Source organism: Phascolarctos cinereus, unplaced genomic scaffold, assembly GCF_003287225.1.
Source record: "Phascolarctos cinereus isolate Bilbo 61053 unplaced genomic scaffold, phaCin_HiC Scaffold_5;HRSCAF=322, whole genome shotgun sequence".
NCBI lineage: Eukaryota > Metazoa > Chordata > Mammalia > Diprotodontia > Phascolarctidae > Phascolarctos > Phascolarctos cinereus.
This window is the reverse complement of record NW_027555958.1, coordinates 143,250,851-143,277,200: the sequence shown is the minus strand read 5'-3', so window position 1 is coordinate 143,277,200 and position 26,350 is coordinate 143,250,851. Positions and strand designations below refer to the sequence as shown.

At 35.8% G+C, this 26,350-nt stretch overlaps 1 protein-coding gene across 1 annotated transcript in view; it reads left to right on the top strand.

Annotated features, from left to right (window-relative positions):
- Nucleotides 1-26,350, top strand: part of NT5DC1 (5'-nucleotidase domain containing 1) — a 245,670-nt gene that overhangs the window by 102,736 nt on the left and 116,584 nt on the right. The window lies entirely within an intron of this gene.

Here is a 26,350-nt window from a genome sequence, read left to right as displayed (position 1 = left end):
TGGGGCTTCCAAAATTTTTTCAGTAATAAGGGAAAACTTAAAACTTAGGCCCAAGCACAGTGGAATTGGGAAAAGAAGAGAGTTAAGCAAGTAGGATTTCATTATTTGAGTAGAATTCTCTTTAGTGTCTACCTTTACCATTTCCTGGTGTTCTCTACCCTCAGAAGTCCAAAAACAGAAGTAATTTAATTTAATATATTACCTTAAATGGCCTAGTATATGTGGTCATTTGCACATACTCACTTTTATTAATATTGTCATTTCATACTTTGTAGGGGATAAAATAGATTTCCTTAGAAGTCAAAAACATCAAGCTGCTTTTACCTAGTCAGTATATTTTATATAGTAGTCAATCTTGGAAGGTGGCAGAGTCTAATCGTACTTTTATCCTTCCTTTCATTTTTTTTCTTGAACTTATTTTTCATGTTTATGTTTTATATACATATAAGTACATGCAGACATACATATTTAAAGACTTCTTAACTCTAATATATCTAAGCAGAAAATCTTTCTCATCAAAAATATGACACAGCAAAAGATTGAGTAGGTATTAGTTGCAGGATTTGAATTCAGGTCTACCTGACTCTAGGTCCAGAAGTCTCTCCACTGTGTTTTCCACTCCCCACAGTGGCTTTTTCCAAACCTTTCTATCCTTCCTCAAACCTTTCATGGTTCCCTCTCCCTACTCTCAATTGAAAACCTTGTCTTTTATTTTAGGGGGAAAAAAACCAAACTGAGGCCATTATCCGTTGAATTCCTTCTTTTCCCATCTTCCTAATCTTCTATCAGTCAGGTGCTTTCTGCCACTCTCTCTCCTCTTTCACTTCTGTCTTACATGAAGAGGTGGCCTTACTCCCTAGAGGCTGACTCTTCTACCTGTACAAGTGATCCCATTCCATCCTGTTTCTTCCTCTGTCGTCCCCACTCTTTCACTTATTTTCATTCTCTCACTGTCTAATGGCTCATTCCTTGCTGTCTGCTAACATGCCCATGTTTCTCCCATCCTGGGGAAAAAAAAAATCCCTCACTTAATCCTTCCATCCCTACTATTATCCTTTATTTCTTCTACCACCTTGTAACTAAACTCTGACCATCTACAGTCGGTGCTGTCACTTTTTTACCTCTCACATTCTCTTCTTAACACCTTGTAGTCTGGCTTCTGACTTCATCATTCCACCTAAACTGCTTTCTCCAAAGTTACTCATGGTCTCTCGTTTGCCTAATTCAGTGGCCTTTTCTCAGTCCTCATTTTCCACAACCTCTCTGCAGCTTTTGATGCTATTTAACACTCTCTTCTTTTTCTTTTTTAAATTTTTTGGTTTTGGAGGCAATCAGGGTTAAGTGACTTGCCCACGGTCACACAGGTTAGAGGTTGGATTTGAACTCAGGTCCTCCCCGTGCTCTATCCACTGCGCCACCTAGCTGCCCCTCTTGGCTACTTTCTTGAAGAAGATACTGTAGCTCTCATTTCTGGGCATTTTTTCTGGCTGTCCCCAATGCCTGGAACACTCTCCCTGCTCATCTCTACCTGGCTTCCCTGGATTCCTTTAAGTATCAACTAAAATCTCATCTTTTACAAGAAACTTTCCCAGCCCCTCAGTTCTAGTGCCTTTCTGTTGTTAATTATTATTCCCTATTTATCTTGCATATAGCTTGTTTGTATATATTTGTTTGCATGTTGTCTTCTCCTTTAGACTGTGGGCTTCTTGAAATCTGTAACTGCCTTGTCCCTTTTTGTATCCCTATCACTTAGCACAGTGCCTGACACATGGTAGATACTTAGCAAATGTTTATTGATTGGTTGATTGATTGTGCCACCTAGCTGTTGCATATCATTAATATTACATTTAGTTACTTGTTTAGAAATAAATATCTAGAAGAATTTTTTTTAGTTCAGACCTGTGATTTTATTTGTTTATGGAATTTTCAATGTGTGGAAAACACCTTCCACTAATGGAATTCAACATCTTCAACTTATAATCCCAGAGAGTTTCTGGAGGCTTTGCAAGGTCCAATACTGTATTTATGCTCACAGAATCAAGCTGTGTCAGTCAGTGTTTAACTCCAAGGCAGGCCCACACATGCTGCTTTTCATTTGCAAGACTATAGAAAAGTGATATTTCATTTTGGGGAAATTTGATATCAGCTGTTGGGACACATGCCTTTTCTCTGGAAATTTAAGTAGCAATAAAAAATGTGCGCCCATAATTTGATTGACATAACTAAGTTAAGATGTGTGTGTGGTATGCATTTTACAATTCAAATATTCATTTCCACCTCAGATTTGTTTAGAATAGAGTTGATCAAAAGAGAACTAGAAACTTAACTACCTTAACTACCTTTTTTTGTTTGTTTAAAGTAGATAGCTACATTTTAAAATAGTCATAAATTTCACATTCATGTTATGAAAGTTTTGTACATTGGTTGTTTGAAACTCCAAGCATTTTTTGAGATCCATAATAGTATTTCAATAGGAAGAGTCAAAGTTCCAACTTAGAGTTTCAGGAACAAGTCATATCTTGCTTTGCACACAAGGACTGCAGTAGAATCGGTGATTTTATCCTTCTGTGTCTTACTCCCTACGTGGCAACTAGTTTCTATATCCTAGGGCACGTTATTGAGGGGAAGGCTTGAGAGCTACAGAGTCTCTGTAAATAGGTGTGATGAGCTGGGCCTTCCTGCTTTTGTAGATTTCAGAAAACAATTCTCAGTACTGGTCATTTCCCTATCACCCTCTTCCTTTTTTTTTTCTTGAGGGACTCTAAAGTTAAATTAATGCCCTCTTCCTTTTCTATTACTATTATGAATTGCTTTTGTGCTCATTCTCTCTCCTTCCTTAAGCTGCTGTGAAAAAGAATGCAGTCTCACAGCTTTCTTCTTCTCCATGAAGGAAGCTAGTTGGCATAGTGGCTAGTAAGCCAAGCCTACATTTAGGAACACTGCTGTTCAAATTCAGCCTCAGACACTTACAAGCTGTATGACCCTTGGCAAGTCACTTAACCTCAGTTTCCACATCTATAAAATGAGGATAACAATAGCACCTATCTTACATATCAAGTGAGATGATAACTGTAAAGCACTTAGCACAGTGCTTGGCATACAATAAGTGCTACAAAATGCTGTCATTATTATATAAAAATTATATTGGTCAAATAGAATTTTGTGAATTTAATGAATTTTAGAAAATTATCTGGAAAGTCAGGACTGGGAAGATCATGGCATGGGAAAATGGATGGAGTTGGAAATGGAGTATTGTGTGTGAGAAGCAGCAAGAAAGCCAGTGGTAAACAGAAGTAAATTATAAGAGGACTGGAAAGTTAGAAAGAGGCCAGGTTGTGAAGAGCCAACAAAGAATTTTATATTGGTACTGTAGATATCAGAATTTGGTAAGTACAAGAGTGACACAGTCAGACTTGTGGTTTAGAAAGATCTTTTTGGCAGCTGAGTAGATGATAGACTTAACGAGTGCTTATTGATTGATTGACTAATATATTAGTTTTTAAAATTTCCATTTGGTTCTGAATAAATTCATTATTTCAATCAATTTCAACTCACATTTATTTAGAGTGTTTTGTATGTAAGCCCCAGGGAATCATAGCGATAAGCAGCTAGAATTGCTTCTGGGGATAAATTTATTTGAGCATGAGGGAGAGAGTATAATTGCTACTATGGGTACAGTTACAGTCAGTGATGATGGCTTGTCCCCCAGGGGCTGGGAATGAAGCTAACCATTGGAGAAAGATGTCACTGTGATGGGAACCTAGGTTTAAGATCAGGTGTTATACCTTAAAGAGACTCTGAGAAAGAGGATGCATTCCCATAAACCCCCATGTCAGAAACCTGAGGTGGGTAAAGCCTCATGTGTCTGGTTCTGCTTGAAATACAGAGGAGAAAAGTGAAATATTCTCTTCTTTCAAGTAGTCTTCCTTCTGCTAAGGGTATACAGCATTTCCACAGATAAGTAAGTACAAGATAATTCAAGGAGTGAGAGGCCACTAAATTTAGTCTCACTAAAACTATGGTCTGAAGAAATAGTCCAGTTATTTTTAAAAATTTTAAATTTAAATGTAAAAATTTTAAATTGCTCAAAGTGAATTCATTTTGTATGCATGTGTGTGTGTATAAAGATTATCTTCTTATTAAACTAGTATTTTATTCATAATATGGATGCCCATGGGGCAAGGAAAAAGGATGACAGAACTTATCCAAAGCTAGGCACCATTTCAAAATCCAGACTTCGTTATATTATTAGTAAATCTATGATTGAAACTTAACACCCTTTAAATATTTTGAGTGGCTTAATTCCATTTCACTGGAGAGTGGTTAAAAATGAAGGTTCAAGAGAGTTCTTCATTGTTGAAAATTCTTTTTCAGTTAATTTTTTTAATGTCACAAAATAAACCCATTAAATTCCTTCTTTCTAAAACAATTTATCTTTGTCTTGACTTTTTTTTTTTATGCTGGTTAAACTAATAGAAAAACAAATATGAAAAAGCTTTAGTAGCCACAGCCTGAAGATGTCCCAGGTTGTTCCCAAGCTTCGTATAAACGTGTAAATTTCATTCATGATCATGAAAGTAGAAAACATCTGTTTCTCATTGAAACTTTCACAGGAGTTTCTCAGTAGTATAGTCTATGACAGCACTGAGATCTTCCTCCAGCTCTGCAACCCCCACTAGAGTAGCTGAACAAATTATAGTATATAAATGTAATGGAATATTGTTGTGCTGTAAGAAATGGCTTCAGAAAAACCTCAGTAGAGTTGTATGAACTAATACAGTATGAAGTGATCAGAACCAAGAGGACAATTTAAAACAATAACATTGTAAAAAATGAACAATGACATGAAATCTGATCAGTGCAATGCTCCGCCAGTATCAAGGCACATTAAAACAGATGAATCTTGAAGTTATAGATGGCTGTACTGTAGCTTGGCAGCAAGGGTCAACTCTTTTCTCCTCTCTTCCATCTGCTATCTGAGATTATTGAAGAAAAAGATAGAGGTTTCTTTTTTTTAATTTTAGCTTTTTAACCCTGTGTGAAAATTTTCAAAGGAGCACTAAAATCATACTAATTTTAGATACTAAAAACATCATTTTCACTTGATATCTAGTAGATATCTAGAAAGAGATTGGATAGTCAAAATGATTTATTAAAAAGAAAGTAGAATTTGGAATCTAGAGAACTAGCTTTAAAGCCTCCTTCTGTTGTTCTTCTACTTGTAAGACACTGTTGAGCTAGATATCTAAAATCCCTTTAGGTTCTGAATCTATTATCTTCTTTTCTCTTAGCCTCACATTACTCTTATTTTATGATCATTGAAAATGCAACTCAATTTAAATCAATTTTGATGTTTTCTAACACTCCTTTTGAAAAAGATTCTTGCATAGCCCATATAAGGTTTAAGGACTCTTATCACTACTTCCAGTATCACAGACAAGTCTTGAATTAATTTTGGATGAAAGCTACTTCTTTCTTTCAGACATCTAGGGATATCCTTAAGGAGTCATAGGTGACTGTTTAATGCCATTAGCTAAAGCCCCTGTCAGTGTGCTTCTCCACCAATTATTAATTCAGAATCAATTTAGTTGGCCAACTTTATGTAGTTTTTAGAAAGGAATATTTACTGAGGTGAGACATGAGAAGAGTTGATACAGAACATTCCCCTAAAAGTCTATCATAGATTCTCCCATAAGTTCTTACAAAGTCAATGAGAAAGTGGTCTCAAGGTTAGAAAGCATATTTTGCAAAGGGCTAACTTATAGTTCTTAGTTGCTAGAAGTCCTTTTCCCCTCAGTGGTGTGGTGCTTAACACCCTCTTGTTAGACGTGGTATAGTTTCTTTGCAGAAGGTTCTCGTAGAGCTATGAATCTACTTTCAATCTGTCCTTGTCTTCCAGTGCAAAGACTCCATCAGTCAGTCAGTCAGTATTTGTTAAGCACCTACTATATGCCACTGTGCTAACCTCTGAACATACACAGAAGGGTAAAATACAGCGCACATATGGAGTTCACAGTAAAATGTGGGGGATGAAGTACAAACAACTCTCTATAAACAAGTCATTCTATATGTGGCATAAATTTGAAATAGTGAACAGAGAGAAGGCATTAGAATTAAAGGAGATTAGGAAAGGCTTCCTGTAGAAGGTGGGACTTTTACTGAGACTAAAGGAAGCCAGGAGGTAGGAGATGAGGAGAGAGAGCATTCAGGTATGGAGGACAGCTGGTCTAGGGATGCTGCTAAGACATCGTTGGGAAGTAATCTTTTGGACCTTTTGAAGTTTGTAAGGGCCTCCTCCAGCCAAAACGAGTCCAAAGCTGAAGCTAAAGCCTGTTCTCTCCACCCCCCTACCCCCCATCCAAGATATTTCCTCAAGGGTTTTACTAGACTGACATGCTTGCCCTTGTGTTGTCTCTCCCTAGGTAGCTTCATCATTTGGAGATGAACCCTTGGGTATGACCAACTTTCCTATTTTTTAAGTTGTGTTGTTGTTGTTGTTGTTCTTTAGTTCCACATGCCACTGTGAAATCTGGCTTAATGCGATATGTTGTGATAGTTATTCCTGTGCTTAGTACCAAAGCAGCCAGCATTTCTCAGCATAATTCCTTTGCAAAGCAATTCCAGTCCCAAGGACTTTTCACACTTAGTCTAAAGCCTGATATATTGATTGAAACAAAGCCTTTGAGATTAATAGAGGATTTTATAACTTGCTTTAAGTGGATAGGATGATTCAATTGAGTAAATCAGTTAGTTCATCCCATCCCTTATTCTTGTTAAATGTAAGTAATATTTATGGTTGGATATAGTTTGTTTTTTTTAAAAGCTTTGTGCAAGAAAGGTAAGACTAATAGAAATACAAAACACTATTAATTTGTAGCAATATGCTGTACATTCACAATTTAGAAAGGTGGAGAAAGTGCAACAATGATAATCAGTACTTTCCTTTAAGGTTTTTGTAGGGGGGGTTGTTTGTTTTTTGTTTGTTTTTTTTTTTTTACATTTCTACAGAGGAAATAAAGAGCTTTGTTGTCTAGAAGTACATTGATCTTTTTAATTTTCAAAGGAATTTCCATAACTAAAAGGTAGTATGAGGCATTATTTTACTTGTTTTCAGAATAATTTTTCTTTTAAAAAGCAATCATATATGTGTGTATGTGTGTGTGTGTGTGTGTGTGTATATATATATATATATATATATATATATATATATATATATATATATATATATATATATATATATATATATAAGATTTGTCTGTTATCTGCCCCTTTTCCCATCCTTATTAGAACATAACTTATATGTAGCACAGCTTCCTTGGTGAGTGCTCAGACTTTGAGGCTCTACTTAAAGGATGGGAAGTAATTTAACAGTGGGAGATGGGCTAATCAGACAAGTCAAGTTAATGAGGATTTAAGAGTCTACTCTGTGCCCAGCATATAGTGCTAAATTTACATGGGGATACAAAGAAACAATACAAAACAGCCCCTTGTTCTCAAGGAGCTTAGGGTCCAATGGAGGTCATGGTCTAATATCATTATTTTGGGCAAAAAGCTAAATTGTTTTAATATCAAATGATGTATAGGGAAGTTTTTTGTAGGAAGGAGATGAATTTGGTGACTCTGAGGAAGTTATTTTACCCTTCTGGGCCTCAGTTTCTTCATCTGTGAAATGAGTTGAGTTGGTATCTCTTCTAGCTCCAAATCTGTAAACCTCTGTAGGTGGTATTAATATCCATTCTAAAGGTCAGCTGCTGCTCTTACATAGTTAGAGTTGACTCAGAAGAAGGAAAACAAAAAAGGGAACTGTTGTGGGGGTGAACAACATCCCAGTGCTGAAAGCTTTTAACTTGCCTCTGTCTTTGCACAAACTATTTGCTTTATTGGGCCTTAAATAAAACCAAACAGGAAAGATCTTAGACTTGTGAAGCTGCCAAAAATTTAGTGGTCTCTGGGAGCTTGACAGTTGAACTACTAGACCTATGTGGTATGTGAAACTGCTGGAAAGAATTGTTCCACTAAAGAGCCAGTGACAGCACGGCTGGGTTTCAGCAGCATGTTGAAGACTGTTTGCTAGAGTTCCACTGGGATAAGTCAAGTGATCTTATGTGACTACAGTGCATGGATCTCTTATGTTCAGAAATATATAGGAGCCTACTCCATTCGAATTCATTTATATCGTGGTGCTAACACCAGAGAAAACTTATATAATTATGTAATTTCCTTTTTTCTAATTTAACATATTCTATTTAGCCATGTATGGTTCCATTCCTTCAGAAAAGACCAGAGAGAGAAAGAAAGAAGGGAAAGAAACATCACCTCCAGTAGTTTAACAAAAATTCATGTCGCCTACCCAAACACCAGGACAAGTTGCCTTAAGTTACAAGGAAAGGAAGAGCATCTTCCCCCAAAAATGCACACTGCAAGCAAAGGAAAAGAACTGTGTATTTATCTTTTGTTCTGCCTCCCATCAAACTCTGGAACCCAGGGGTCAGTGTAACATAAATGGTAAAGAAGGTTAATGCAGAGAAAGGAGGAAAAGGGTTTCCAGTGACACCGTCTTCAGCCTAGTAGATGCTTAAATTTTTGGTTCTACAGTAGCATCTACTGTAATATAGTGAATTCATAGTAGGCTATTAATGCTTACTGAATGGATGCTTCCACAATGTCCTGCATCCAAAGTCCAAGCAAAATGGTGTGGAGGTGACTATGCCAGTGCAACAAATACTGTCAGGTCCTGCCAAGCTAAAAATACTTCAAGTATGGGCTAGACAATGGACCACAGACTAGCTTGATTTCAGGAAGATCATCAGTAGGTTGACTGAAGGGTGATGAAATGTTTTTAGCCACAGTAACTCTTCAAAGACAGTCTACTAAATTGTAGAGGGATTGACATGTGTGCCACTAGAAAGATTAGTCACATTGATGAAATTACAGATCATTGAAATATTGAAGTGAGAATGAATGTTTGGTGACATATTGGATTATTGACTGATTTGGTTGAAGTATCCATCTGACTTACAGTCCCCATAGAAATAACTTTGTCTAACTTAAAAGACTAAATTTAGGGTACTTATATTTTTTAGCCGTAAGTTTGGCCAACCCTTGATTTTTAAGGAACACAAACTATATATAATGAAATACACAAAGTAAAATTAAATGACTAGTGCTTGATTTCTGTTTTGTCTGTTATGGTGAATGTTAAGTCATTTCTCATGTCATGAAGTCATTTCTCAAAAAAAAAATCATACCCTTACTGTGTGCATAGTTCTACATATATGTAGATTATTTCCAATCATATATAATACTTAGAAACCACAAGTTAACAAAAAGAAGAGAAAACTTCTTATTGATGAAAGCAAATCAGAGAATTACCCAAATAATTTCCTGTCATATAGCATTGCAATTTATACTTGACTCCAGAATCAAAGTACAAGAGGATTCTGAGATTCATGTGGTTCTGAGAAGTTTCAGAAACATTAATTTCATTGTTGAAAGTTTTGATGTGTGGCATTTGTTCAGTTTGCAATGAAATTATATAATACAGGAACAGCTTCACCAACTGAATTAAATTTAATTCAACAAGTACTTTTAAGTATCTACTAACAAGGCACCATGCTAGGAGGTAGTTATGAAACAAACAAAATAGTTTTTATCTTCAAGGGGCTTGCATTCTGTGGTTGGGGTGGGGAGGGAGAAGCAACATGTAAACAGGTAAGCAAACACAAAATACACTCATACTTAAATCAACCTATGGTCTTAAAAATTGAGAGTTTCTTCTAATGATGCAGCTCGTAATCTATCCATTCCTGTAATTCTGATCCAGGTCCTCTTAAAAGTTCACCATAGGGAATCCACTCTTTCCTGGAGACTTTTCTCAGTTTCTCCTGACATTGCAAGGTATTGGTAGAATTAGAGGGAAAAATAGAAATAGAATATGTCAGTCATCTCCTAGAAACCCTCAAATGAAAATTCGCTGGAACGTTTTAGATAAAATACAGAGTTTCCAAATCAAATCAAAAATACTGCAAGCAAACAGAAAGAAAGAATTCAAGTACTGAGGAAAAACAGTCAAGATCACACAAGATTTAATAGTCAAATGGAAAAGAGGAGGAGAGCTTGGAACATGGTATTTCAGAAGGCAAAAGATTTAGGCTTACAGCCAATAATAAATTATCTTTCTATTCACCTCTTTTTTTTTTCTTGGTGAGGCAGTTGGGATTAAGTAACTTCCCCAGGGTCACAGAGCTAGTAAGTGTCAAATATCTGGTCTGAGACCTGATTTGAACTCAGGTCCTCCTGATTTCAGAGCCAGTGCTCTATCTACTGCGCGCTACCTGGCTGCCCCATAAATTATCTTTCTCAGCTGGGTATGGCACCTTCACAAAAATTGACTATGTATTAGTGTATAAAAACCTTGCAAAGAAATGCAAAAAGGCAAAATAATATTAAATGTGTCTCTTCTGGACTATAATACAATAAAAATTATACTCTGTAAAGGATCTTTGCAATAAAGATTAAAAATTAATTTCACAATAAATACAAGTTTATGGGATCCAACCAAAGCAATATTTAAGCATTTTCATCAATAAAAGAGAAAGATCAGGTCAATGAATTGTTCATGCAACTAAAAAATAACTAGAAAAGAAACAAATTTTATACTCCCAATTAACAATCAAAATACATATCCTGAAAATCAGAGGAGACTAACAAAATTGAAAGCAAAAAAAAAACTCATTGAATTTATAAAAATAACTAAGAGCCATTTACAAAAATAATAAAATAAATTGTAGCTTATTTGTGTAAAAAAAGAAAAAAGAAAACAGAAAACCAAATCACCGCTATCAAACATGAAAAAAGTGAATAGAAGATCAACAAAGAAGAAATAATGGATATGGTTAAGAACTATTTTGCACAATTCTATGCCAATAAACTGACAATGTAAATTAAATGGAACAATATTTACAAAAATAAAAAGCACCCAATTTTATAAGATGCCACAAAACAGGAAATAGAGTATGTCAGTAACCCTGTCTTAAACAAATAAATTGAACAAGGCTTACATGAATTCTGAAGGGGGAGTGGGGGGAGACCAGGACTAGATGAATTTACAAATGAATTCAATCAAACAGTTAAAGAACAATTAATTCTAATACTACATAAACTGTTTGGGGGAAAAAATGGAAAAGAAAGTGTCTTACCAAATTCCCTCTACAATGCAAATATAGTCGCTACCTAAACCAAAGGGTCATAATACAACACTTCTTATCGTTTCTACATACTCAATTAGATGTTTTCCTTTTTTGAATATTATTTATTCAAGTGATTTTTCAATTTTTTTCAAATTATTCAAATACTTTATTCAAAAGCCTGTCTGTTTTCTATTAATACTGTCGTGGAATATACTCTCAATTTGTGTGTAGAAGAACCACATAAGGATACAAAATATAACTAAAAATGTAAAACACTTATAAAAGTAAATTCAGAAGAACTTCAACAATAGAAAAAAGCACTTAACAGGGCTATCAGAAAAGGCTTTATGTTGTAGCTGGTCCTTGAACTAAACTTTTTGGTAAACTAGGGATTCCAAGAGGCAAGGGTGAAATCAGACAGCAAATATTTTAGGTATAGGGGACAGCCTCCTTGTTAAGTTACGGAAACTGGAAATGGTATCTACATTTCCATCCCCAGTGTTTTGCCTGAGCCCCAATCACCAACTGTCTTTTTGATATTTCTAACTAGATGTCCTACAGGCATTTCAAATTCAATAGGTCGAAAACACAATTCATTGTCATACATACACATTACTATCATTTTAGTTTCCCAATCATCATCATCATCTCTGTTCCTGGAGTTGTACCAAGTAGACTCTCAGAGGATGGGCTTGTATCCTCATATTTTAATTTTGCTACAAAAAGCATTTTTAATCTACCTTTGCAATAATCTGAAAGTCATTAAATATATAAAACTAATGGTAGGATAATAATTTGTTTCATAACTGCCCTGTACCTCAGATGAGAGCACTGAGATGATGATGATGATGATGGCAATGATGATGATAGTAACAATAATCTTAATAATAATAACTTATATTTCTGTAGTGCTATGATATTTACAACAACCTACAACAGCTATTTTTGCCCCATTTTGTAGTTGGAGAAACAAACTAGAAAGTTTGTAATTTGGCAGTGGTCTGACAAGTAGTAAATATTAAGACAATCTAATACAGTGTGCTTTCCATTAAACTATACTTGCCTCTCAAATGTTATAAAGGTCTTGCTACAGTTAGCATTCTCTTTTTAAAGGGCCTATTTCCCCCCTACATGCTGTACTTTTAAAGTCCGGTGTTGCTAGTACTCTTTACAGTTTTTAGGAACAGTTAAAGCCCTTTTGGCTTCTGGACTGAAATTAACTGCTATCAATCAAGAAAGTACAAGATGTCCTTCATTAAAATATAGAGGACCGTTTTGAATGCCCTCTTTCATTGCCAGATACACTTATTGCAGCAATATGGCTTGTAGATTTTTCTTCCTTATGGTCAGAATACCAGGAGTGCATTAAATGACCAGAATAAGAGCTACTACTAACTCTAACCCATTTAAGACATAAACTTTAAATCTAACACATATTTGTGTTTTTTTTGTGTAACAGGTATGTGTTGAGGTTAGTCTCACAGCTCTTTGCTGGGTTCCATGTGACCTGACTCTACCTTTGACTATCTGAACCTTTAGAAAATTATTGTTGGCAAAAGGAGATTTTTACTTATTCTCAAAACAAAAGACTCTTTTCTGTAATAGATACACATCTGTTATTTGATGCCTACAAAGTTGAATAACACTTTAAAGCAGGATAGAATGATTTTTCGGAACTAGACAAGAATCCTATCACACAATGTTTCTATTAGTCCAAGAATGGAATTTTGCGATTATAGTCTGGGAAAAGAGAACTGTGGTTTATAATTCATAATGCACTTCAGATAAACATTAAAATATTAAAGCAAAGACAGCTGTTTTGTTCCTACCTCCCTTAATGTGAACAAGTAAATTCAGAAGCTCTTCAGAGGAAATCAGCAACAATGATAGTACTTGTGATAATTGTAATAAATTAGCATGGGACCACAACATTTCAAGCACAGAGGTAATTTAATATTACTGGGACTAGTGGAGCAATAAGCCAAATTTTAAAAAGGGAGTGCTGATTGGCTGATGAGAGCCTGTTTTTTCTACAAGATGCCCTTTGACTACCCAATAGATATGAGTTTTTATTCAGTTCAGCGAAATACTTATCCTCATAGTTTATTATGTCAGATAAGAAAGCATGCCATTTACTCTCTAAACCTTTTTGCTAATTGCTTGGGAAATAGAAAACATTATTTGTGATTTATTGCAACTTTGCAGATTCAGACTGACTATTTTGCTTATTCACACTGTACTTAACAAATGTAGTTACAAGTGAAACTCTTATGTTTGATTAACCTTTAATTTTCATATGTCTTGAATATTGAATATTTGGGGTTTTTATTGGCACTACAGAATTATTTTCTCACTCTCGTGGTCATAGAAATATAGTCAGTCATTTAGGATTATCATAATTTAAATGTCTTCACAGTATATTTTTAGTACTTGTGTTCATATCCACTTGAAGTCTTTGTTTTATTTCATTATTTTGTTGTTTTAATAGAATGCTAATAGTAATATTGGCTTAGTTTTCAGAGAAAAACAGCCTCTAGGAAAGGTTATAGGATCAAAGTCTAGTTTGGAAGAGTAAAAATCTGACAGTTGTTTTCAGTTCCATGTGAATCTGAATTTTCAATGGGGGAAAAAAGGAACAACCCCAAAACAGAAAAATCTACCAGGGCCTGTGCCATTTGACCAGTGCAGGGAAGGGAGTAAAGCAAAAGTCTGTCCATTTTTCTTAAAGAATTGATTGGTAAGCTTCCAGTAGTAAAGTCACTTAAATACGCAACCTTGTAGTCTCCTATTTAATTCAGTGGATATTTATTGAACACTTGCTATGTGTCTAACACTGTTGTTGGCATTGTGGGGGGTATCAGGAAGCAAAAGACAAGGTCCCTGACCTGTGAGAAGTTATTATCTAATTGGGCAGACAAGACCCTTTCTCCTTTATGGATAACAAAAACAAAAATTGGGAAACGATTCAATCAACCAACAAAAATTTATTAAATGTCTACTCTTTGTCTAACAATGTGTTATATACAGGGGATTAAAAGACAAAGCAAAACAATCCTTGCCCTAAAGGATTTAAAGGGAGCATATAAGTATAAACATATAGGTAGCTATCACACATACCTGAATCAAATGCCCAGTAACTTTGTAAAAGAAGGCGTTAGCAGCTGGGGAAAAACTTTAAATGCCAACAAAAAGAGTTTGTATATGATCCAAGAAGTACTGAAACAGTGGAATTTATTGAAAAAGTAAGGAGTGACATGATCAGACCTGAACTTCAGGAAAACCATTTTGTTGACATTGTAGAGGATGCATTGGAAAGGTGAAAAACTAGAATCAGGGAGACTAAATGGGAGACTATTTCAGTGGTCCAGGTGAGAGGTGATGAGGGCATGAACTATGATGTTAGGTGAGTGTGTGAATGAAGTAAATGGAATATATCTGGGAAATGTGGAGATAAAAGTCAAATATGGCAACTGACTGGGTATATGGGGGCGAGTGAGAGTGAGGAGTGAAGGATGGTGCCACGGTTTCAGACATGGGTCACTAGAAGGATACCTTCAAAAATAATAGGGAATTTGGAAGATGAATGAGTTTGAGGAAAATGATAATGAGTTTTTGCACGTGTTGGTTTTGAGGTGCCTGTGAGCCAATTAGTTTTGAAATGCCCAATATTCAGTTTGTGGTGAGGGATTCCATGGACCTCAGGAGAGATACTAGGGCTGGATAAATCTGTCTGGGAATAGCTTGCATAGAAATGATCATTGGACTCATGACAGCTGATGAACTTACCAAGTGAGGTTATGGAGAGAAAAGAAAGAGGAGAAAAAAGCCTTAGGGTACACACTCTTGAGTGTGAAATGGATAATTGTTCAACAAAGGAAACTTGAGAAGGTATGGTCAGATAGGTAGGAGGAAAAGCAGTACAGAGCAATGCAAAATCCCAAAGAGAAGAGAGTTAACTAGGAAAGGGTGGTAAGTAGTGTCAGATACTGAAGAGAGATCAAGAAAGATGAGGATTGAGAAAAGGCCATTAGATTGGACAATTAGGAGATCATTGATTATTAAAGATATGTATAGCAGGTAGCTAATAATGTGGTACAGGGTACTTACTGTAATTTATATACATACATAAATGCCCTCTTTTCTGTTTTAATTGGCTTACGTTACCCTGATATAAGCATATTCTATTATTTAAGGATGAGGCAATGGACCACTTGAATATACCACTGTGCTTGGATGATAGAAATGTTCTTTTTCTTCATCATAAGACAGGAGAAAAAAATGTTTGCCACAATCTAATTATAAATCATAAGCTCTTCAGGAATAAGAATGCCATGGCACATCTAAACAGATCAGAGACTCTTCTCTGAGGGACTTCCTTAAGCATCAGAATTTTTACATATTTATATCTTTAAAACCAAGCAAACTGTAGTTTCCTTATTATTCCGCCTGTTCATAACAAATGACAAAAAATACTGGTCTAGACTATCCAGCCCAATATTTTGTCCCTGCAGTTGATACCAAAGGATATTTTATGGAAGAACTTGTTTCCTTCCACCATTCTGACTTTTTATATATAAAAACATCTGACTAGGTGATATGCCCTGTGGACTTACCACTTTCTCTTTGAAACTGAGTATGCACCCTACCTCCTAGTACCTCTGTGTACAAGAAGAGGTAGAATGTGTGTCCCAAACAAATCTCCATGCAAGAAAGTAAACTATGGAAAGGAGAATACTATGATAGGGATCCATATCACTGTATTGTATAGCCTATTGCCCAAATTAAATGCACACCATGTTTACACTTAGCTGGATCATAGAGGTTTCACCTGATTTATAGATTATATCCCAGAAGACCACAAAATGACTTACTGGAAGGCTAAAAGCTCAGTGGGATGACCCAGTGATCCAGCTATTTATCATAGGATGGAAACAGTGATTGTGGGATTGTTGATTCAGGTGTTCAGTAGTCTGGGCTCTCATGATGATGAGTGATGATAGATTGGATCCAAATGTGAATGTGTACAAATGAAGTGGAGTGGGGGAAGGAAGAACATTTGGGTCCAAATAATGAGGTTGGTCTGTTATAGTTAACCAGTATTTCTGCCCATTCTTATGATGCCCTTTCAGTAGGACATTGTGAGCTATTCTCCAATGAACTGCCTTTATTTGGCAGAATGTAGTTGATGGTGTAGATAAAACAAAATAGACACAAGTAATTAGTGTCTGCCTAGCAGGGACAGGAAATAAGATCAAAGAAGAGGTAGAAAGTAACTGGAATTCTGGATTTCTTAAGAAGATTTAAAGGATAATTTCTGAAAATTACAACTGTTTGCGTAACACCTAGGCAGGAATTTGCTAATTACTGGTATTCCACAAAATAACTAGAGAAAAAAGAGAAACCCTTTATACAAGTCATTTCTTGGGGACCCATGGTTTAGTTTAGCAGGACAGCAAATGAGTGAGAATGAAGAGACAAAATGGGATTCACTAGGTGTGGACCCTACAGAATAGACCAGATTGCATGTTATTGTTGTTTGTCCTTCATTCTCAAGGAAGATGATGCCATGACTTGCAAGTGAGTTGGATCCAAGTGAAGGAGGGCTGTATGAGGTCACCGGCCTCATTTCCTTCTCCAGCGACATCTGGGTCCAATGGCAACATATAGATCAGGACGACTGCAGATGGCCCCTCCAGATTGCATATTATGTGCCCAAAAATATTCGTTCCTCTGCTAGAGAAGGTGAAATCTCAAGAAATTCCTCTTCTCTCCTTGATTTATCAAGAACCGGGAGGGATTCCTTGACAAGATGGAAGATATACTTCAAGAGGAAGGCTTTTCTTGTAGACTATAGAACTAAATCTTCTGAGGGAGCAGCAGCTTCCCGTGTTCTATTGATGCCATGTTCCCTGATGTCATTAGAATGGAGGACATTGGTACCAGCTGCAGAAAGAGGGAGGTATATTATGTCACTTGGTGACACTAAGGTATCCATTTGTTGGTTTAGTCAATCAATCATGCATTTATTAAAGTATCCACTATATGCCAGGCTCTGTGCTAGGTGCTGAGGCTGCAAAGATCAAAAAATGAAATAATCCATTCTTCCTAGGAGAAAACTAGGAGCCTAGTATTCCTATTGAGAGAAACATGTTTGTATATGTGTATAGATATATATCTTTTTATGTATGTAGGTGTGAAAAATTAGAATATTCTTAATCTGATTTTTATATTTGGCATATATAGTTATGTAATCTTGTTTTTATTATTAAGACAATTTCACCAAAAACAAAATTTTTACTCTAGCTATTTATTTAATTATTTACTCTAGTTATTTTCTTTTAGCTGGTCATCATCTCCTTAGGAGGATGAGATTCTGCTAAGGAATTAATAACAGAACACTTTATAAGACGATGACCTGTAATACAAAAATGAATTCTTTCAAAAGTTTCCATACATGCACACACATATGCTGGATAAATAAAAAGTGATTATAAGGCAAGTAGAAGGAATTAGGAAAGTCTTTATGTGACAAGTGATATGTCAGTTGCATCTTGAAGGAAGCAAGGGATTTTATGAAGCAGAGGTAAGCAGGAAATATATTCAATCAGTTAATCAATTAAGTAATCAATTAAGCACCTAATATTTTCCAGAAGGAGCCGTGTGTGTGGAGAGTCAGATGAGAGGAATCTTGTGAAGGTAAAAATGGAAAGATTTGGCAATGAATAACCAATTCAAAGGCAAGGAGTGATGGAATGCCATAGGCAAAGAACAGAGAGAAGGCCAATTTGACTGAAATGTAGAATGCAGGATCCTACTTACACAAACATTTTGAGATGTGCTTCTAAGATATAAAGGAGGGTCTCCCAAGACTTGGTCAAGCCTAGTGACTATTCACTTTTGTCTGGTTTGGGGACAAATGAAATCACCAAAAGGCACTGAGGAGGCTTCTGTATGAATTACCTGGGAAGGAATCTAATGATTTTATGATATTTTCATCTCTGGAGTCAACTGAAGGTTAGGACTTTGGAAGAGAGAGAGGATACAGAAACCTAATAATTGGTTAAATAGATGGTATTTGACCTTATTTTTTCTTTTTTAGACCTCGGAATTCCATAGTGTGGAACATATATTGTTAGATTTGGGGTGGGGGGGCTATATTGGTCAGTTTTACTGATTTTTTTCCCTCTTTTTCTTTATTCTTTTAAAAATTGTTATATAGGTTGGCTTTGCAATGTGGGGATGAATACAAATGGGAAATTTAGATGATATAAAAAGAAAAGATATCAATAAAATTTTTAAATATTAATTGAAGTAAATGCAATTGAAGTAAAAATTTTTTTGTGTTCAAAAGATTGTGTCCAAAAAAGGGGTTTGGATTTCTGGACTATGGGCACAAAAATGACTGATTCTCATTCAGTGATGCAATGTAATAAAAGAAATAATATGTTTGACTAGAAACTCTTTGGTGTAATGAAGAGGCTTTTAAATTAAAAGTCAAGAAAGGAAGAAAACTGCTCATGTATGGCTACTATAGCAGATGCCAAAGAAAATAGCTGTGACATAAAATGAAATGTAGCAATTAAGGTTTACCTAGTTATTCAAAGAGGGCAATATTCAGGAAGAACAAGCATTAGTATATTAAAGACCTTGTGTGTCTACACACTGCTACACAGAGTATAGAGGTTTTGTTTTGTTTTTTAAGAACTAGCTCTTTTAATGAAATGAGGCTAATACAAAATCATCGGTATCACTGGGAATTGGATTGTCATGAATTACTGGAATATAGCAATGAAAAGTCATATCTTGTTCCGAAGTAATTGATTTATAGGAGGAATAATAGAGCAAGAAGATATGTATACATACCTGGAAATAAAAATATATAAATCTGAGAGGGGAAGGACAGTGGGTGAGGCTCAAGGGTTCTGAATAATAAAAAAGAAATTGGGTAGTAGATTGGTTTATCCATTACCTTGAGGTGAGGCAGCCACCCTTTCTTAAAGTTCATAATACACAAACTCATTTCTATTTTTTTCTTAGGTACCAAGACACTCAGTTTCCATATCTGTTAAATGGCAATAAAATACCTGTAGTACCTACCTTATAGGATATGAGAATCCTGTTAAGGCCAAAACAGGTTAATGCTGTAAGGATCAAACAAGTTAATTTAACCACTATGTAAATATTAGTTTATCATTACTTTCCTATGTTATAGACAAATTATTAGGCGAATACCCAGCATAGTCCTGCACAGTAGACTTTGGGTGAACAAATTCTTAAAAGTTACTGAAAGGTTTGGTAGGATCCCATGACCTGAGATTTTTAAAAGGTACCCACCCAAGAGGAATGAAATAATCACATGAACAAAATTCTAATGATGCAAACACAAAGGTTTCTGCTGAGAGGAAAAAGGGGCTAGTGTCTGAAAGATCAATTGGGCTAAGATTTTTAAAAGACATCCAACATACAGCCTTTAATTTTAAAAATATGTATTTTTTTTTCACAAATATAAAAGCAAGGGCAGGTAATTGAGATTGAATACAAGAGTGGTATAGTCCTTTAAACTTATCAACCTAAAGCACAGCTTGAATGGATAATTTATGACAATGAAAAGATTCTGGAACAATTTATTAAGGAATTGTTTAGAGAACATAGAAAAGGAAGTGGTCATCTTTATAAGCCATGGATTCCTTAAGAACAGGACTTTGAATCACTTAATTTCTCTATGCCTCAGATTCCCCATCTGTAAAATGAGAGTTTTCAACTAAATTTTCTCTAGTATCTCTTTCTGCTTTAAATTTCAAAATTTCCGGTCACATTAGAGGAATGGTTTTTGAGTCTTTAGAATAAGAATCAGAGCACACTAAAAGATACATTGGCTTCATCAAAAATAGGCTCTGGCAGATTCTTATTTCCTATTTATTGAGGAAACTCACCAGGTAGATAATGCTGTGGACATGTCATACACACACACATTACAACAAAGCATTTGACAAGTCCCTCATACTATCTATTGGACAAAATGGAGAGACACAGGCTAGATGAGAGTACAGTTAAATGAATTCAAAGCTAGTTGAACTGTCAGACTTAAGGATCGGTCACTAATGATTTCTTGTCATATTGGAGGGTATTCTTCTGGGAATGGCCCAGATATATGTCCTTGGCCCTGTACAGTTTGACATTTTTATCAGTGATCTAGATGACAGCATAGATGGCATGCTTGTCAAATTTGTAGGGATTGCTATTATACTGGATGACAGAATGAGGATCCCGAAAGATCTTGGCAGCATTTGATTGATGGGCTGAAATTTATTAGGGATAAGTATAATTTTGCCTTTGGTTTTAAAAAATTAACAAATGCAGTATAGGGAAAGGTAGCCAGACTGGAGTATTTATGGAAAAGGATTTGCATATTTTAGTAGACTGCAGGCTCAGTGTCTCAGCTGGTAGCCAGAAAAGCAGATTCTATCATGATCTGAATTTAGAGAGGCTACAGTGAGTGTAGAGTGTCCAGACTGAGCAAAGTAATGTTCTTGCTGTACTCAGCCCTGGTCAAGACATTTGGAGCATTTTATTCATTTCTGGGTATCACATTTTAAGAAAGACGGTATCAAAGTGTTGCACATTTCCCATCAGGCTGCTCTCCTAGATTTCATCATGGTATCCAGAAACTAATCTTGCAAGATCACTTCAACTCTGAAACTCACACTTCTTTTTTTTCAGCACCTCCTTCCCCCTCAGGACCCCTCCTACTTTAGAGATGATGGAGCGTGGACATTGTAGAGCTCCTCCCAAGATCCTCCATTTAAGCGGTGTCCAGGGCAGCCATCTCATCATTTCCCACTGAGCTTCAGGACTTCATGTGCCTTCTCTCCCCTCCAACCCCCTCTGCTTTCAGCTTCTTTTTATGTTATTTTTCCTTGAAGTCAGGCATTGGCCTCTGCCTTTCTTTGTATCCTCAGTGCTTTGTACAGCATCTGGCATGTAGTAGGCACTTTATAAATGTTTACTGACTGACATCCATAAGAGTGTGACTGGGATGGTGAGAAGACTGTAGAGTGGGAAGTGCAAGAATCAGTTAAAAGAGGTAGGGATGTTCAACCTGGAAAAGACAAGAAAGATGAGGCAGAAGGTGACAATTTTCAGGTACCTACAGGGCTATAATGTGATAGAATATTTGTCCTTACGCTGCTTAGCCCAGGAGGGCAGAGCTAGGAGCAGTACAGGAGAGTCTTACAGATGTAGAGATGGGCTTTTCTTCAGTCTTTCATGATTTCTTTGTGGAAAATGTGAAATGGCTGCGACACTTTTTAAGCAGGGGTTCTTAACCTTTTTTTTCTTTTTTTTTTTTAAGTTATAGACCCACCCCTTTGATAGTCTGGTGAAGCCTACTGACTCCTTCTCAGAATCATGTTTTAAATGGCTAAGATAAAGTACACAATTACAAAGGAAGCCAATTATATTGAAATACAGTTCCTTTTTTTTTTTAAAGTTCAAAACCCCAGGTTAGGAACTCCTGACTTTGTTAGATTTGGAACCAGTTGTGAAGAGCCAAGCCCAAAGAGTGACAAACAGTGAAGGCACCATTGTCACTCAGAATACACTGGTCCTGGTGTTTTTTGTTCTGCAAGGCCCTTTGATTCAAAAAATTTTTTATTGTGAACCCCTAGGGAAGGTTGAGTATATACAAAATTTATTTGTGACATGATTGGGGAATTGTTCATTGCCTAGGACACCATTAAAGAATTTTTAGTGAGAATCTTTTGGACCACAACCCTAGAGAGAGGTCTCTAAAGGAATTCTTTAAGGTTCTTTCCTTGATCCTATTTTATTTAACCCTTTTATCAGTGACTTTGATGAAAGCATAAATGAAGGCAAAGATTGCTCATCAAATTTGCAGATGAGACAGAAGTGGGACAGACAGCTAATGTGCTGTACGTTTGGATAGCTACAGACGTGTTGTACATAAAGTAGCTACAGAATAAGTGATGTCAGGCACTCACCAACATCTTACTCAATAATCATAGTATAGAGGTGACCCTGCATTCTCAAAGCTGTGGAAATGGTTCTGCTTGATTGGAAAAGTTCTGAGTATGGGCCCAGAGATGAACAATATGTATGTCCATCATCTTAGGACCAGTCTAGTTGAATACAGAGGGCCTCATCACTAGGTTAGCCTCAAGCAAGTGAAGTTTTGGCCATAGCAGTTCTTAAGGACCATACACCAGGTTTTTGAGGGGTTGCAATCTGCATTGATGCATAGCAGTGAAATAATAGGTCCTAAAATACTAGAGTATTAAAAGGTTATAAATGTGACATTTTGCATTTGACTTTAAAAAATCAAATGTATAAGTAGAATGTTGATGGGCATATTTAGGCAGAAGTTCAAGTGAAAAGGACCATGATAATAGTATACTATGAGCTTAATATGTACAGACAATGTGATATGACTCTAAAAAGTTAATTCAGTATTAAGCCAAATTAATAGATGTATTATGTCCATAAGAGAAGTGATAATCTTTCTGTACTTGGTGAGACTGTTGTGTCCAGTTCTTGCCATTGTAATTCAGAAAGGACACTAACAAAGTTGAATACATATAGAAGAGAATAGGGACATGATAAGGGGCCTCAAGACAATATCATATAAAACTTAGTGGCAGTAATTGAGAATCTTTAGCCTAGAGAAGACTCAGGGAGGGAGTGAAAGTAGAAAGACAGAAAATATGATAGCTTTCTTTAGCAAGAGAGATGAAGGATGTTTCTCTGAATGAAGGAAATAAACTTGTTCCACTTGGCCATAGCTGGCACCAATGGGTAGAACTTTCCAAAGAGGCAAATTTGAGATGAAAAATAAAAGGAAATAGATTTAGAACTGGATGGATGGGACCACCCACAGAAACTATCTGATCAACTCCCCAATTTAACATATGAGGAAACTAAAGCCCAGAAAAGTCAAATGATTTGACTAAGGTGATTCAGGTAATAAAGTGACAGAATTTTGGAATATTTGGAATTTGCAAAGAAATAGACTTAATATCAATAAAAGAAAAAAAGAGAATTTATTAACTTAGCTGTTCTGAAGTGTAAGAGGCTGCCTTGTAAAGTCATGAATTCTCATTTTTTGTCTTCAAATGAAGATTGGATGACTACACATTGAAAAAATTATAGGGGAAACTCATACTTCAATAAAGACTCAAATAGAGTTTGGATTATATGACCTCTGAGGTCCTTTGGTGCTTGTATCATGAAAATGACCAGCAGACCAAGATTCTGCAAACATTTATGGTTGTTAATTCAGATGAGATGTATATGAAAATACTTTGTAAATTGTAGAATGTTATACAAATTCAATATGTTGCAAAGGAAACCTGATGTAATAGAATAACCCTAGCTCCAGAGTCAGAGAACCTGGGTTCAAATTCCTCCTCTCAAAATGACAACCTACATGACCTAGGGCAAGTCACTTCTCTGGACCTTCTTTTTCTGATTTTTAAAGTGAAGGGGTTGGTTTAGTTGCTACAGGTCTTTTCAGGTTTTTTCTGAAGCCATCCTGTTCATCATTTCTTTTAGCACAATAGTATTCCATCACATTTATATACCACAACTTGTTCAGCCATCCCCCAGTTGAACTTTTAATTCTGCTTTTCACTAAGGCTTTATACTGATGTTCATCTTTCTTTTAAAAATTAATATTAGGGGCAGGTAGGTGGCGCAGCAGATAGAACACCAGCCCTGAAGTCAGGAGGACCTGAGTTCAAATGCGGCCTCAGACCAAACACTTGACACTTAACTAGCTGTGTGACCCCGGGCAAGTCACTTAACCCCAATTGCCTAAAAAAAAAAAATTAGTATTAGGGCCAATTATATCACATCACCTTACTTTGTTAGTACTTGCCTTCCTCAAAGAGAAAATACTAAGAATGTAAATATTTTCATTCTGGTAGTCTTGTATTTTCAGGTGTGCTCAGTTCTTCAGAATGTCATACGTGATTTTGAAGTGTCTTCATTTTGTCCATTAAGTATGCATGTTCCTCCTACATCTAATCATTTATAGAAGACCACTAAATAAAAGTTGTGATAATTCAGCATATCTTAGTGGTACTGCTAATAATAACCATTAAAAATAATAATCATTTTTAAAAGTGTAGATAAAAATGAAAGGCCCTGTCTTCCAGGAACTGTGCTATCTCTTGGACAAAACCATATCATTATGTACATTAGGCATTTAATAAATGTTTATTGTATTGTTGTTTGTTGTATTACCAGCCATCTGTTGTATTTCCTATCCCTGAATCCTCCGTGTTATAATCTTGGCTTGTTATTCAGGGCCAACTATAATCTTTGCTCATTGTAATCAGGAAAATTACAATGTTCCCAGAAAATCCATACTGCTAACTTTCCCTATCCTGTACAGATAGACATTGTATCAGGAGTCAGGCTTTTGTTGTTGTTATTCAGTCATTTTCATGACCTGATTTGGAGTTTTCTTGGCTAAGGTGCTGGAGTGATTTGCCATTTCCTTCTCAATTTCATTTCACAAAAGAGGAAACTGAGGCAAATGGGGTTAACTGACTTGTCCAACGTTACACATCTAGTAAGTATCTGAGGACAGATTTGAATTTAGGAAGATGAGTCTTCCTGGCTCCAGGCCCAGTGTTCTATTCACAGTTCCATTTAGCTGCCCTTTTATCCCATCTTTATTCTAAACTATCTGTGTGACCTAAGATAAGTTACTTTAAAATTCTCTGTAGCTTGTTTTCCTGATCAAGAAATGGAGGAAAATAGTGACTTTCCTGACCTTGTGATTGTGAGGAGCAGATAAGCAAATTATATATCTTTTGTTTAAATCAGCAACATATGTTTATGAAGTACTCTCACATTATCTCAAGATAAGTAGAACGAGTATTGAACTCATGTGGTAACTTTTTATTTTTACATATCTCATTAACCAAAGATGCAACTGCTTTCTGAAGTGGTAGCTAGCTGAAGGGATTAATGTAGAAGAGATTAAGAAGGAAATAAGCCATTTTCTCTTTTAGATCAAAGTATAATATACAGACACACACACACACACATATATATGGTATATAGAGTATAGCAAACACCTTAATTTATAAAATATTTATTTAACTCAGTATAATAGATTTTAAGACTTTATAATGAAGGGGAAAAGAAGGATACCCTTGTGACATGTGTTAAACAGTATTTGGGGCCCAACCAGTCTTTTTAAAAAAATTTCTAATTAACATTTTTTAATTAATAAGCATTTCTTTTCTTTCTACCTCCTCTCATGCCTATTGAGAAAAATGAAAGAAAGAAAGAAAAAACATTTTAAATAGATATGCAAGGTCTTTTGGGCACCCTTTATTTAAATGGTAGCATGTGAGGGCAGTTTGCTTGGTTAGCACTCTATTCAGAGGTAAAGGGTTGTTAACATGACTATTAATCCCTTTCTCAACCCTCTTTTTGTATTTCAGGGCATAAGGTAGAACTGTCCACATGTAATTTTTTAAGTATTGGCCATTCTCTTAGTTCAAAGATGAGAGTTCTAGAAAATCCAGTTAGAGAAAATGGTGAAAGTTCCAATTCCAAGTTTTTGTTTGCTAACTAGTATTTTAAAAGACTTGACTGTTCAGTGAGAGGCAGATTTCCTCATGGCCATTACAGTAAATGAACCTTGACTTCTAGTGTAGGTTTCCTTTGTTCCTGTTACTGTTTTTCTTCCCTTTTTTTTTTGCCTTTTAAACAATAGAAAATTCAGCTGTAACTTTTTACAAGGAGATTAGTGGTGACACATCCCAGAGCTAAGTGTGCCTTCAGGATATATTCAGTTTTAGGCTTCCTAATCTTTTCCAGCTTCTCTTTGTCACAAAACAGAATAATGCATAGAAGTTGGGAGATTTTAGGTCTTACAGAGAAAACAAAAAATATTATGAGATTTACCTTTGTCCAACTGTCATGGCCCCCTAAATCTTCTATTCTTCAAGCTAAATACCCCTACTTCCTTTAACTAATACTTTAATTATATAAAGTTCTTGTATTCTAGTTACTCTCCTCTGGACTCTCATAGTCTTATCAGTGTTCTTAAACTGTGGTGCCTTCAACTGAATAAAATATTCCAGATGAGGTTCAGCAAGGGTGAAACTAGTGGGACTATCACTTTC